The sequence below is a fragment of the Peromyscus maniculatus genome, chromosome 2 (genome assembly GCF_049852395.1).
Source record: "Peromyscus maniculatus bairdii isolate BWxNUB_F1_BW_parent chromosome 2, HU_Pman_BW_mat_3.1, whole genome shotgun sequence".
NCBI classification, from domain to species: Eukaryota; Metazoa; Chordata; class Mammalia; order Rodentia; family Cricetidae; genus Peromyscus; species Peromyscus maniculatus.
This window is the reverse complement of record NC_134853.1, coordinates 64,893,357-64,905,915: the sequence shown is the minus strand read 5'-3', so window position 1 is coordinate 64,905,915 and position 12,559 is coordinate 64,893,357. Positions and strand designations below refer to the sequence as shown.

Here is a 12,559-nt window from a genome sequence, read left to right as displayed (position 1 = left end):
ACAAGTTGATCAGTAGAATCAAATTGAAGACCCAGACATAAATCCACACACATATGGACAGAAATATACAATGGAAAAAAGAAAGCATTTTCAACAAATGGTGCTGGCCTAAATGGATGTCAGCATATAGAAGAATGCAAATAGATCCATTATCTATCACCCTGTACAAAACTCAAGTCCAAGTGGATCAAATGCCTCAACATAGAACCAGATACACTGAACCTGTTAGAAGAGAAAAATAATGGAGAATAGCCTTGAATGCATTGGCACAGGAGGCAATTTCCTGAACAGAACACAAATAGCACAGGCATTAAGACTGACAATTAACAAATGATACCTAATGAAACTGAAAAGCTTCTGTAAAGGCAAATGGCACCATCAAAATGACAAAATGGCAGCCTACAGAATGGGAAAAAAACTTCACCAACTGCAGCTCTGACAGAGGGCTAATACCCAAAATACATAAAGAACTCAAGAAACTAGACCCAGACAAATCAAATAATTCAATTAAAAAAATTGGGTACAGATCTAAACAGAATTCTCAACAGAGGAATCTCAAATGGCTGAGAGCTCTGCTCGGTCCACCTCCACTGTTCAGGGTCCCGGCACTGAGAGACCGCTGGCCCATCCAGCTCTTGGGTCTCCAGGCACCTCCCCTGGCCCCGCCTCATAGGCGTGACAGTTGCCAGAGTCTCAATGGGGGTTGGAACTTCCAGATCCAAGCTAGAATGGCTACCCACTACAGGTGGATCTCAGGGAATCCCATGGAAGAGGAGGAGAAGGGATGCAGAAGAAGGGGAGAAAGGATTGTGAACACTACAAGAGTCAACTAACTAGGTCTCACAGGGACTTACAGAGGTTGAAGCAACAACCAGGGAGCCATAGAGGTTTGATCTAGGTCCTCTGCATATATGCTATGATTGTGTAGCACACTGTCCTTGTGGGACTCCTAACAGTGGGAAGAGGAACTGTCTCTGACTCTTTTGCCTGCTTTTGGAACCCTTTTCCTCCTGTTGGGTCACCTTGACCAGCCTTGATAAGAGAGTATTTGCTTAGGCTTATTGGAACTTTTTGTGCCATGTTCTGTTGATATCCCTGGGAGGGCTGCTCTTTTCTGAAGGGAAATGGAGGAGGAGTGGATCTGCAGGAGAGGGGAGGTTGAGGAGAGGGACTGGGAGGAGAGGAGGAAGGGAAAACTGGAATATGTGAGAGAATAGATGAATGCTTAAAATATTCATGGGAAAAAAAGAAAATTTATCTAACAAATGGTGCTGGCCAAACTAGATGTCCACCTGAAAAAGAATGAAGTTGGATTCTTATCTCCTGCTCTGCACAAAATCAACTCTAAGTGTACCACAGACCTTAGTTTAAAACCCTACATTCTGAAACCGCTGGAGGTGAACACAGGGGCTACACTTCAGAGCACAGGTATAGGCAAGAATATTTGAACAGGACCCAGCAGCACAAGAAACAGCGCAAAGGTTTCATTCTTTATTCATTTAGTCATGGATGGGCTCTCAGGCTGGTTTAAACAACACGCTGATTGTGAGTAGTACCACAATAAACATGAACATGCAGCTAGCTTGATTGTTTTCTGCGTTTGAAGCCATTGGGTTTATACCAGGAGCAGTGTAGCTGGAACACAGGTGAGTCTACTTGTAGTGCTTTAGAGACATCCATGCTTATTTTCCAGAGTGACTGAACTAATAAGGGCCCCTTCGGCACCCTCAATGATGGTTTTTTTTTTTTTTTGTCAATTTGTGAGACAATTTCAGTGGACTTTTAAATTGAATTTCCCTGATAATTAGATGTTGGATGTGTTTTGGTGTTTATTGTTTATCTGTTCAACTTCATTTTCAGTTGGTATTCAATTAATTTGCCCATTTATTGATTAAATTATTGGTTCTTTTTGGTGCACCTATATAGTGTTTCTTCTGGATGTTAATCCTCCATCAGATGAATAATTGGAAAAAGATTTTCTTCCAGGCTATAAGTTCTCTTTTCATGCTTGTAACTGTCCTAAGCAATCTTAAGGGCACATTTCTCATTTTGAAATCTCAAAGACAGTGGCACTATATCAGCAGGGTTTGGCATTATTTATCAGGCTTTGTACAAAGTGGTCCTGGACTATGATAACTGAATTACTCATGTGCACTCTGGGGCCTGTGTGCCTCAGAACTTCTTTTTTCTCCTTGCTGGGAATAGGTTTATTTCTACAGGGTAACACAGATGTCATCAAGCTCTACTGTGCTGACCCCATTATTCTATGTTCCACTGTAAATGAATAGCTGAATTGGTTTCTTTCATATATATATATATATACACACACACACACACATATATTTTTGCTGAATTACTATTAAAACTTTGTATTCAATTGTTAAGTCCCAGTCATTCATATCAAGCCTTGGATTTTGTTTTGAGGTGACTTTTTTTTTAGACTTAGGTTTCAAGTGAATTTTATATGCTCCTTAGTTCTGAGACTTTTAACTCTATCAGAATACCTTTTTTTTGTATTAAAAATTTCACAGGGACATGCTACATGATTGACCACTGGGCTACATCTGCAGCCCCCAAATTGGGGTTTTACACATCATCTGTGCACTGCCACATATGTTTGGCAAAATGACTTCCATACAACAGGTGCTGTGTTTTAATCTAAAACATCTGTATTAAATATCTGAGTAAAAATTTGAAGCACTAAATAAAAACAAAACAAATTGGAAATAATAAAAATCCTAGGTCTGGGGTGTAGCTTCATGGTAAAACATTTGCTTAGCACATGTACTAAGTCCTGGGTTCAGTTTCCATGATCACAAGAAAGCAAAAGACTAATTATGATTTCAAGAATTCTACCATTTCCCAAAAATAAATTTTTATATATCTAGGTTTCCCTGTGGTTATTGATTATTTGAATTGTAGTTATTTTGTAAAGTTAAAATGGCTAAGGTTAGTATAATTTTGGGTTCTCTATTTTTGCTCTATTTCTATTCCATTACATCAAAATATTTCTAAACTGTGATATATTCTTATAATTATAATTTTAATGGTTGCATAATAATCCACAGAGAGAATTAAATGTCATAATTTACATAGCTATTTTTATATTTTCAGACATTAAAACTGTTTGTAGCTTTCAGTATTATAAAGAACATCACAAAGAATATCTTCATATTCATAGATTTTTATTTTTAGTTTATTGCTTTGGGATATATATGCAAAAGTATGAGTAAATTTTCATGCAATAGAACTGTGCCAGAATTGTGAAAGTCACTGTAAATGAGGAGAGAACAGGCCTCTCAATCGGAAGTAATGTGTGTCTGCCTGGCGGGCCTACCTCAGAATCACACTAGGGATGGTAGCAAATGAGCCCCCAAAAGGAACTCCCTTTGCTCTGCGCCTGAGAACTCTTGTAAAATACAGTGAGGCTATGACCTGAAATATTCCTTGCTCTGTGAAGGTGGCATTTAGCTACAAAACCATTGAATGTATAAAAAACTACAAATATGATAAATCTTGGTAGATTCATCTGATTGTATCTTAAACATTCGTTATTCTCTGCATCATGATTTTCTGGCTTGAAAATAACTCTAGATGAGCATAGGTAAAATCTTTCCTGTCAGTTTCTACTGGGGAGCAGACTGTAGAGTGTTAGTGAGTGCTGGTATTTTGTGAGTAGTGACATTTTGGACAGTGTTAAAATAAGGTCCCGGTGATGCCTGAGTGCTACACTCAGTTACAGTTAGTCTCCTCATAAGGTCCCTGAGTAAGGAGTCTGATGAACAAAGATGTAAAAAAGACAGCATACAACAGGAGATGCCTGTGTGAACTCAGAACCACAGTTTTTTGTAACCCAGGATGGCCAATGAGGTGATTCCCTAACTCAGACTGCACAAGGAACCTTGAAGCCTCTGTTATATGATGCCTGTTTACTATTACTATTATTATTATTATTATTATTATTATTATTATTATTATTTTGTTTTTTTGAGACAGAGTTTCTCTGAGTAGCTTTGTGCCTTTCCTGGAACTCGCCTTGGAGACCAGGCTGGCCTCAAACTCACAGAGATCCGCCTGCCTCTGCCTCCTGAGTGCTGGGATTAAAGGCGTGCGTCACCGCCACCCGGTTTTACTATATTACCTAATCAGGTATGAGCGAAAGAAAAAGTAGGTATTGACCAATACAGAAGACACCTTTCTGTATTATCACTCTCTCTCTAAAAACAGAAGTATTAGTTATCCCAGTCCTTAGAATTCAGATAGCTTCTACACACACACACACACACACACACACACACACACACACACACACACACTCACTCACAAAATGAACCACTGTGGTCTTATTTTTCATTCTCTCTTCTTTAAATAAGTTGTCAAGATTTTTGAATTCTAATCCATGAGATTTTACATTATACTTTCAAGAGTCTCAAAATATTTGGTTAATAGCTTTGCTGTTTCTTTTTTTCTTTATTTCCTCTGAGTGATTCCTCAAGAAATACTGAAAAGGGGGGAGTGGGCTCGGCATTTTCTGAACACCGTTGTGTCTGAAAATGCATTCTTTTGCCAGATCACACAGATGAAGCTTGTCTGAGTACAGCCCCATGGTCACATCCTTTTATATTTAATGAGGTGACATTGCTCTATTGCTTTCCAACATTAATCTTGCAGACAAAAAGTAAAGACAGCCTAGTTCTTTTTATTTTGTAGACAACCCATTTTATTTTTCTTTATGGAAGCTTATGGGATTTTTTTTATCATTGCAATTCATAATTGTCCCTAGGGTACAGCTAACTGTGAACCTTCTACCAATATTTGCGACCTACATTCAGAGAAAGCTATTTCTCTCTAAAGAACTAAGCTCAGGCATATTTCCCTTTATTGTTTTATTAACTGTAGCCTTTCCTTTACATTATTTGTTTCCATTTTGTCTCATCATCTGGGAAACACCCTGGGATTATGAGAAACATAGTCAAGACCATTACACCAATGTACTTATTTATTTATTAATATTTTTGTACTTCTTGGGAACATGCTAGGCAAGGACTATCACCAAGCTTTGCTCCAGGTCAATGTAGTTATTGAAATCATTTCTGTGTTCTTCCTGTGCTCATTCTACCCTCAGATGTAACCCATTTCATGGGCCTTCAAGCACAGAAAAAACTGAAGAGAAGCTTAAAAAACAAGAATGTCCTGAGTACCAGGAAAATTTATTAGAGTAATTTTAGTTCACTGTTTCATTATTTGATCAGTTATGACCTACAACAAATCGGTAGCTGAATGAAGCAAGCAATTTCTTCCTCTTGCTCTAAACAAATGATCATTGCTTCTGTCACTAACAACAGGAGCTTTATGAGAAGTCACCGTGAGGATGGCAGATTTCTGAGCAAAATAAACCAGCTGCTTGGACAGTGGGGGCTGCCCTAACACTGTTAGTGAGCACATCAAGGCGATTTTCTATATGAGTACAATGATTTACATAAACATTTACTTCGGTGAAGTAATTTAATATTTCCTTAGGTTTAGTATCTCCTCCAAAGAGGGTTGTGCATGGTAGTAACATACTGATATTTTGTACACACTTTGAATCAGTGATGCTCACCCCCAATACCTTTTGCTCACTAGTCTTACTAGAAGAGTTTTAAAGGTACCATTATCTGAGTCACTTTCTAAAATACCTTATCCTCTATATCTAAGATCTCTCAATGAATATCCTAGCTAACACCCACTACTATGATGAAACAGAAAGAGAGACTTTTTTGTACTTGTTTATCTGATGATCATTTGGTGTGATGCATGGAACTCTGATGGTGGCTGCTTGTCACAGAAAACACAAGGGGGATATGGTCAGCCATGCTCTGGACCAAACCATTTCCCAAAGATTGTAAAAGTTATGCAGAACCCTTCAGAGCTCTGTAGAATCATGCAGAACTGTGAAAAATCATGCAAAACCATGCAGAAGCATACAAAATAATGCAGAACTGTATAAAACCATGCAGAACCATTCAAAGTCATTCAAAGCCATGCATAGGAATGGACTGGACACATTTATAAAATGTGTCTGAGAACTTGAGTTCCTGCTTATCACTCAGGTGACAAGGAGCATTGGAAACCAGAGATTGCATGTAGTAGTTTTTCACAGGAGATGAAAAATTTATTCTAGAGAACATGTTAGATAGTCTGGTCTGCTATGTTCAGAAGATCAACTCCTATTCCATACTTTAAGATTGTCCAGTGTAGTCTTCTCATCCATTCAGTTTCTGGGCCCAACATTTTGAAGTCTAAACTGAGATAAGAGCAATGCATTATTTTCTTTGAAAAGTTCTCATTATTTAACATCAAATGCTACAGCTAGGACAATCACTAACTTTAGATTATAAACCTTTTCAGATTGTGTTGACAGGATTCTCCATGTTAAGGTAAGAAATTTTGGTTTCTCATATCCGTGTTTTCAAGTATTTAACTCCTAGTATTTTTTTTTTTTTTTTTTTTTTTTTTTTTTTTTTTTTTTTTTTTTGGTTTTTCGAGACAGGGTTTCTCTATGTAGCTTTGCGCCTTTCCTGGAACTCACTTGGTAGCCCAGGCTGGCCTCGAACTCACAGAGATCCGCCTGCCTCTGCCTCCCAAGTGCTGGGATTAAAGGCGTGCGCCACCACCGCCCGGCAACTCCTAGTATTATGTGCCAATATTTTCACTCTTCCCTCCCTCTTTATATTGATTTTTAAAAGAACAGCTTTTGGTTAGCTTCATTTTTATTTTTAATTGTGTGTATGTTAAGTATTTGTGGAGCCTACACGTGTTGGACCCTTTGGAGCTAGATTGTGAGCTACCAGATATGGGTGCTGGGACGCGAAACAGCCATTGTTCTTAACTGTGGATCCACCTCTCCAGCTCCCCTTTTGAATTTTTATCTTGTAGCAGTTAGATAATAGAAGGAATTGGAAAATGTTATCAAGTTGATACATGCAGATTTCTTACTTCAAATGATATCTTAAGGAGGTAAAATTTCAAGAGATACCACAAAGTGTTGGTGAATCTGTATTGTCCGTACACATGGCTGTGTTGCTTCTTACATGGACAGCATCAGCACTCTATAGTTGTCCCCACTATCCATGGAGAAATGACCACACACCAGCATATTCCCAGAATCCCAGATAGTATGCACAGCTATATTTTTCTATACATATATATTATGATAAAATTTATAATTTAGGTACAATAAAAAATGGCTTATACTATAATAGAGCAATTAAAACAGTATTCTGTAAAAATGATGGGAACTTCTTTATAAGGCTTATCTTAAAGTATTTTTTTTTTTGGGATGGTGTGAGATATTTAAAAAGAGCACTTTGTGCTTCTCTTAGATCTATCCAAATCTCCAACATTCCTCATGACCCTCAAGGTCATCTTTAAATAGAATAAGGGTTAAGTTGAACAGTGAGCCTGTGACATCTAGCTACAAGCTGATAACTGAGGTGGGTACTAAGTGATAATGGGGATGAATAAAAGGACTGGTAAAGGGATAATTTATATTCCAGAGGAATGGATCAGAACAGTGGGAAATTCATCACGCTGTTTAAAATGAATCCCAATTTGAAAATTGTGAATTGTTTATTTCTAGCATTTCCTGTTTCATACACTTAGCTTGTGGTTTACTGGTAATGGAACTTTGGAAAGTGAAACCAAGGATAGGGTCCACCGACATTTCTCCTTCCTTCTCTTCCTCATCGCTAAAAAGGAACAGTAGTGGCAGTAATAATAATAGCAATGTGTGTGTGGGGGGGCTTTTCTTGGGGAGACACAACACACAAACACATGTCTACTCACCCTAGAGGAGAAACCCAGGACAGACCAAAGTAGTAATGGCACTGAAGTCCAGCTTGATGCCAGTGCGTTTTCACTGGGATTGCTTACTGGAATATGGATGAGGGGTTCACTTACAGGAGCCGAGATGACTCAGAGACAGCTGAATCCCTGCAAAACCCACCCAACATCAGCGGTGACTCGCACAAGTCCAGCTCTGCAGCTCTCTGCACATTTCTTTTCCAGACAGTTCAGTGGTCTGATAATTGCTCCTCCGCAGCTCTCCAGTCAGTCTCCTCCCCACCAAACAGTTGTTTACTCTGGGGGAGGGGCCTTCGAGAATCTTCTGAGTTTCCATTTTCCCATACCTGTCACCTTTTGTTTACCTCCGGCGTCTCATGAGCCTCCCACCCCGTCCTGGACGGAATACTTTCTTTGGGAAACTACCACATGGCACAGGCAAAACCTTCTGGAACACTCACTGCCTACGCCCTTCGAATCTTAAACTCTCTTAATCCTCACAATAACGCTGTATGAACGGGCTCTTTATCCCCCCATCCCCATTTTATACCAAAGCAAACCAAGAGGCTGACGGAGGTCAATGACTGGACATATTGAGAACTGGAGTTAGAGTTGAAGCTGTACTCTTTACTTTCTGCTATATTTAATTGTATCTAAGCATATAAAACCTAATTAGAAATATAAAATACAATTTAAAGTCCTTGGGATACAGAGTAGAAAATGTGCTCAAGATAAGAAACTTCAGCCAAAGCAAATGAAAGAATGAGCCCTTCGTGAGGTATGGACATGAATTTTAAGGAACTAAATCGGATTGCAGCTGAACTCAATACTGGTACCTAGAGGGCAGGATGACAAAAATGCTTTATTTATTAGATCATTGAATTCAGCAAAACAACCGGCTGAGCAAGAAAGCCGATTTTTAATTCTAGGTTATACCTTCAGTATTTGTAGCTACAACTAATGTGTTAGCTATTATGTTATAAACAATAATCAAGATCTTCCCACCAACTGCTCCTTTTTTTACTTATTAAATTTCCCATTTTTAACCTTTTTTGTTTTTGTTTTTCGAGACAGGGATTCTCTGTGTAGCTTTGCGCCTTTCCTGGAATTCACTTTGTAGACCAGGCTGGCCTCGAACTCACAGAGATCCTCCTGCCTCTGCCTCCTGAGTGCTGGGATTAAAGGTGTGTGCCACCACCGCCCAGCTCATTTTTTTTTTTTTTTTTACTTTTAATGTACACATTAAAAAATTCCCATCCATTTTTGTTAGGTTTATTTTGTTTTAAAATAATTATCTGACTCTTTTTCACGGCACCTCCTAAGCAGTTGACTGCGTCAAGATGAGGTTGAATATCTCTTTCCCAGCCTCTGCCTGTCAGAAACTCATTGGAGTGAATGAAGAATGCAAGCTTTATACTTCGTATGAGAAGTGCATGGCCACAGAAGTGGCTGCTGATGCTCTGGGTGAAGTGTGGAAGGGTTGTGTGGTCCGAATCAGTGGCGGGAATGACAAACAAGGTTTTCTCATAGCAAGGTGTCTTGATCCACTACAGAGTGCTCCTGAGGTTGCAAAGGGGGCATTCTTTTTTTTTTGTTCTCCCCGCTTTTGCCCCCCTCCCCTTCCCCCAGCCCATCTCCCCATTCCCACCTCCTCCAGGGCAAAGCCTCCCCTGAGGACTGAGATTAACCTGGTAGACTCAGTCCAGGCAGGTCCAGTCCCCTCCTCCCAGACTGAGCCAAGCGTCAAACAGGTTTCAAACAGCCAACTCATGCAATGAGCACAGGACCCGGTACCACTGCCTAGATGCCTCCCAAACAGATCAAACCAATCAACTGTCTCACCTATTCAGAGGGCCTGATCCAGTTGGGGGCCGCAAAGGGGGCATTCTTGTTATAGACCAAGAAGAACTGGAGAGAGGGGGGCAAGTCTCCGCAGATGCTTTGTGGATGCCAATCTTAGTGCTCTCAAATTGGTTATTGTAAGAAAAGGAGAGAAGGATATTTCTAGGCTGACAGATACTATTGTACTTTGGTGGCTGGGATCCAAAAGAACTATCAGAACCTGAAAGCTTTTCAGTCTTTCTAAGAAAATGATGTCTGACAATATGTTGTCAGAATGCCCTTAAAGAAGGCAAAAGTCCCAGGACTAAAGTACCCCAGAATCTTGCTACTCCACATGTCCTGTAATGCTAACGCCTATGTGTTACCTTGAAGAAATAACACACTAGGTAAAACAGGGTGCAGGGTGCAGAATATGCTAAGCTTTTGGTGAAGAGAATGAAGGAAGCCAAAGAAAATCATCAGGAACCGATTGCCAAGAGACGTCTGTAGGTTGTCCTCACTGAGAGCTTCTACTTCTGAGTCTAGTCAAAAATAAGACTTTAACAGTAACAAAAAATGATCAAACCTTTAAAAGGAACATTATCTCTGTACCTTTAATGTTATACATTTAATTGTTAATAAATACTATTACATACATAAAAGGCTGTTAAATCAAACATCTGTGTAGGAGTTCCAACCAAGTTTTCAAAAATAATCCAACCCATACAACTGACCTCTTCATTACAGCTCCTCCAGTGACTCTTCTCAAGTGTGAACATGATTTGACCTTCATCTCCATCATGTCCTTGACTTCCTGGATGCAAAGAAATACAAATAGCTACAGGGAAGACATTTCATCATGAATAATTTTTATTTCTAAAGTTCATATAAATGGCACCATACTATACAGTCCTGCGTCTTGCCTATTTTAGCTAACCATGTGTTTTCAGAGATAATTTCAATTTTGTATATGACATAAATTTGTTAGTTTTCACTCCTGTTTGGTAGCATAGCATAGAAATATATCAAAATAATATACCCATCCACTTTTCCTTTTCACGATCATTTGCCTTGTTAACAGTTTCTCTGTATCAGAAATGATGTTAGGAACTTTCATGTATGTATGAAGGAATTTCTACAGGTGGGGATGATGAATGATAGCTTATGTACATTGTACATTTTGAGGTTTGAAAGATAATGTAATTTTGTTTAACAGAGTCTTGGAAACATTTTCACAATGATGAAGAGTCCCATCAATCCCAAATCCTTACCAATACCAATAGCATTGCCGGAGTATAGAACAACTCAGAAGGAAAGTTAGCCGCAGCAAGGTTTTAATTTGCTTCCTCAGGTAGTAGCACTGACCTAACTGACTGCCTGTTTCAAACACTATTTCTTGGTTTTTGTCTCTCTTTCTCAGTATTTTCTACAAGTTCTTTAGATGGCAGGATGATATTTGTCTGTTTTAAGAGATTCCCGGGCCGGGCGTGGTGGCGCACGCCTTTAATCCCAGCACTCGGGAGGCAGAGCCAGGCGGATCTTTGTGAGTTCGAGGCCAGCCTGGGCTACCAAGTGAGCTCCAGGAAAGGCGCAAAGCTACACAGAGAAACCCTGTCTCGAAAAAACCAAAAAAAAAAAAAAAAAAAAAAAAAAAAAAAAAAAAAAAAAAAAAGAGATTCCCAATTTTTGCCTTGTTTTCATTTCTTCTCTACACTTACTTAAAGAGAACAGTTTGAATTTATTATACTTAAGTTTATCAATCTATATGGTTAATAGTTTTATGCCACATAAGTATTTCTCATCATGAGAAGTGGCGTGTTTTAACACTTAAAATGGAGAAACAAACAGCAGTACGAAGTGGGAAGGAGAATAAAGAAATAGAAACGAATTAGAGGGAACATGAAATAAACACCCAATTTTAGTCACTAGTGGAAATAGAAGCCTTGAGACGGTTCACAGGTTTGTTGGTATTTATACTGTCTCTTCCGTTTCCCATGGAGGCCTCTGGAGCACATTTGTCTGGATCAGTGAAAATATAATGTACAGACTTACATATATTAAACCTATGTGTCTGCTGCTCCTCTAACTTTGGTCATATTTTCCTATTTATTTGTTCTGAGTCTGCAGTGTGTGAGTGTGTGATATGAATTTATGTAAACATTCAGGATTTGAATCATGAATCACATTTGTTTTCTTAGTCTTCAAATTCAGAAGGTCCTATGAAGCCTAGAGATTAGTCAATCAGTGTTTATCCACCTCCTTTTTACTTCAAGCAGTTGGAACTTCAGTGTGTTCTATTACTAACTTGAAATATGGCCCTAAAACCTCATTAAATGACCCATAGTATCTCCTAAGATTGTTGTTCTTCATGTAATTAAGATCTTGTATGCACTAAGATCTGCTTTAGGTCTGTATTAGTCAGGGTTCCCTAGAGTAACAACTTATACAATGAATCTCTCTCTCTCTCATATATATACATATGATATTTATATACATATATGATATTTATTGAAATAATTTAGTGGTAGTCCCCCCCTAATCCAACAATAGCTGGCTGTGAAAAGAAAATCCAAAAATCCAGCAGTTGCTCAGACCACAAGACTGGATGTCTCGGCTGGTCTTCAGTATATGAGGGAATCCAAAGAAGTCGGCTCCAGTGCTAGTGATGGACAGGATGGATGTGCTAGCAAGGCAAGACAAGCAGCCAAAGAGCAAAAGCTTCCTGTTTCCATGTCCTTATAGGCTTCCAGCAGAAGGTGTGGCCCAGATTAAAGGTGTGTCTTCCAGCCTCAAGATCTGGATCAAAGGCATGTGTCTTCCTACCTCAGAAGTAGATTCCTACTACTAGAAGTGGGTTCACCCACTTCAAATCAAGCAAAAATAATCTCTCACCATTGTGCCATCCATTTATGGA

At 39.0% G+C, this 12,559-nt stretch overlaps 1 pseudogene; it reads left to right on the top strand.

The window, feature by feature from the left end:
* The first annotated feature begins 9,164 nt into the window (after positions 1 to 9,164).
* LOC121827566 (small ribosomal subunit protein eS6-like) lies at positions 9,165 to 10,201 on the top strand (annotated as a pseudogene).
* Positions 10,202 to 12,559: the final 2,358 nt, after the last annotated feature.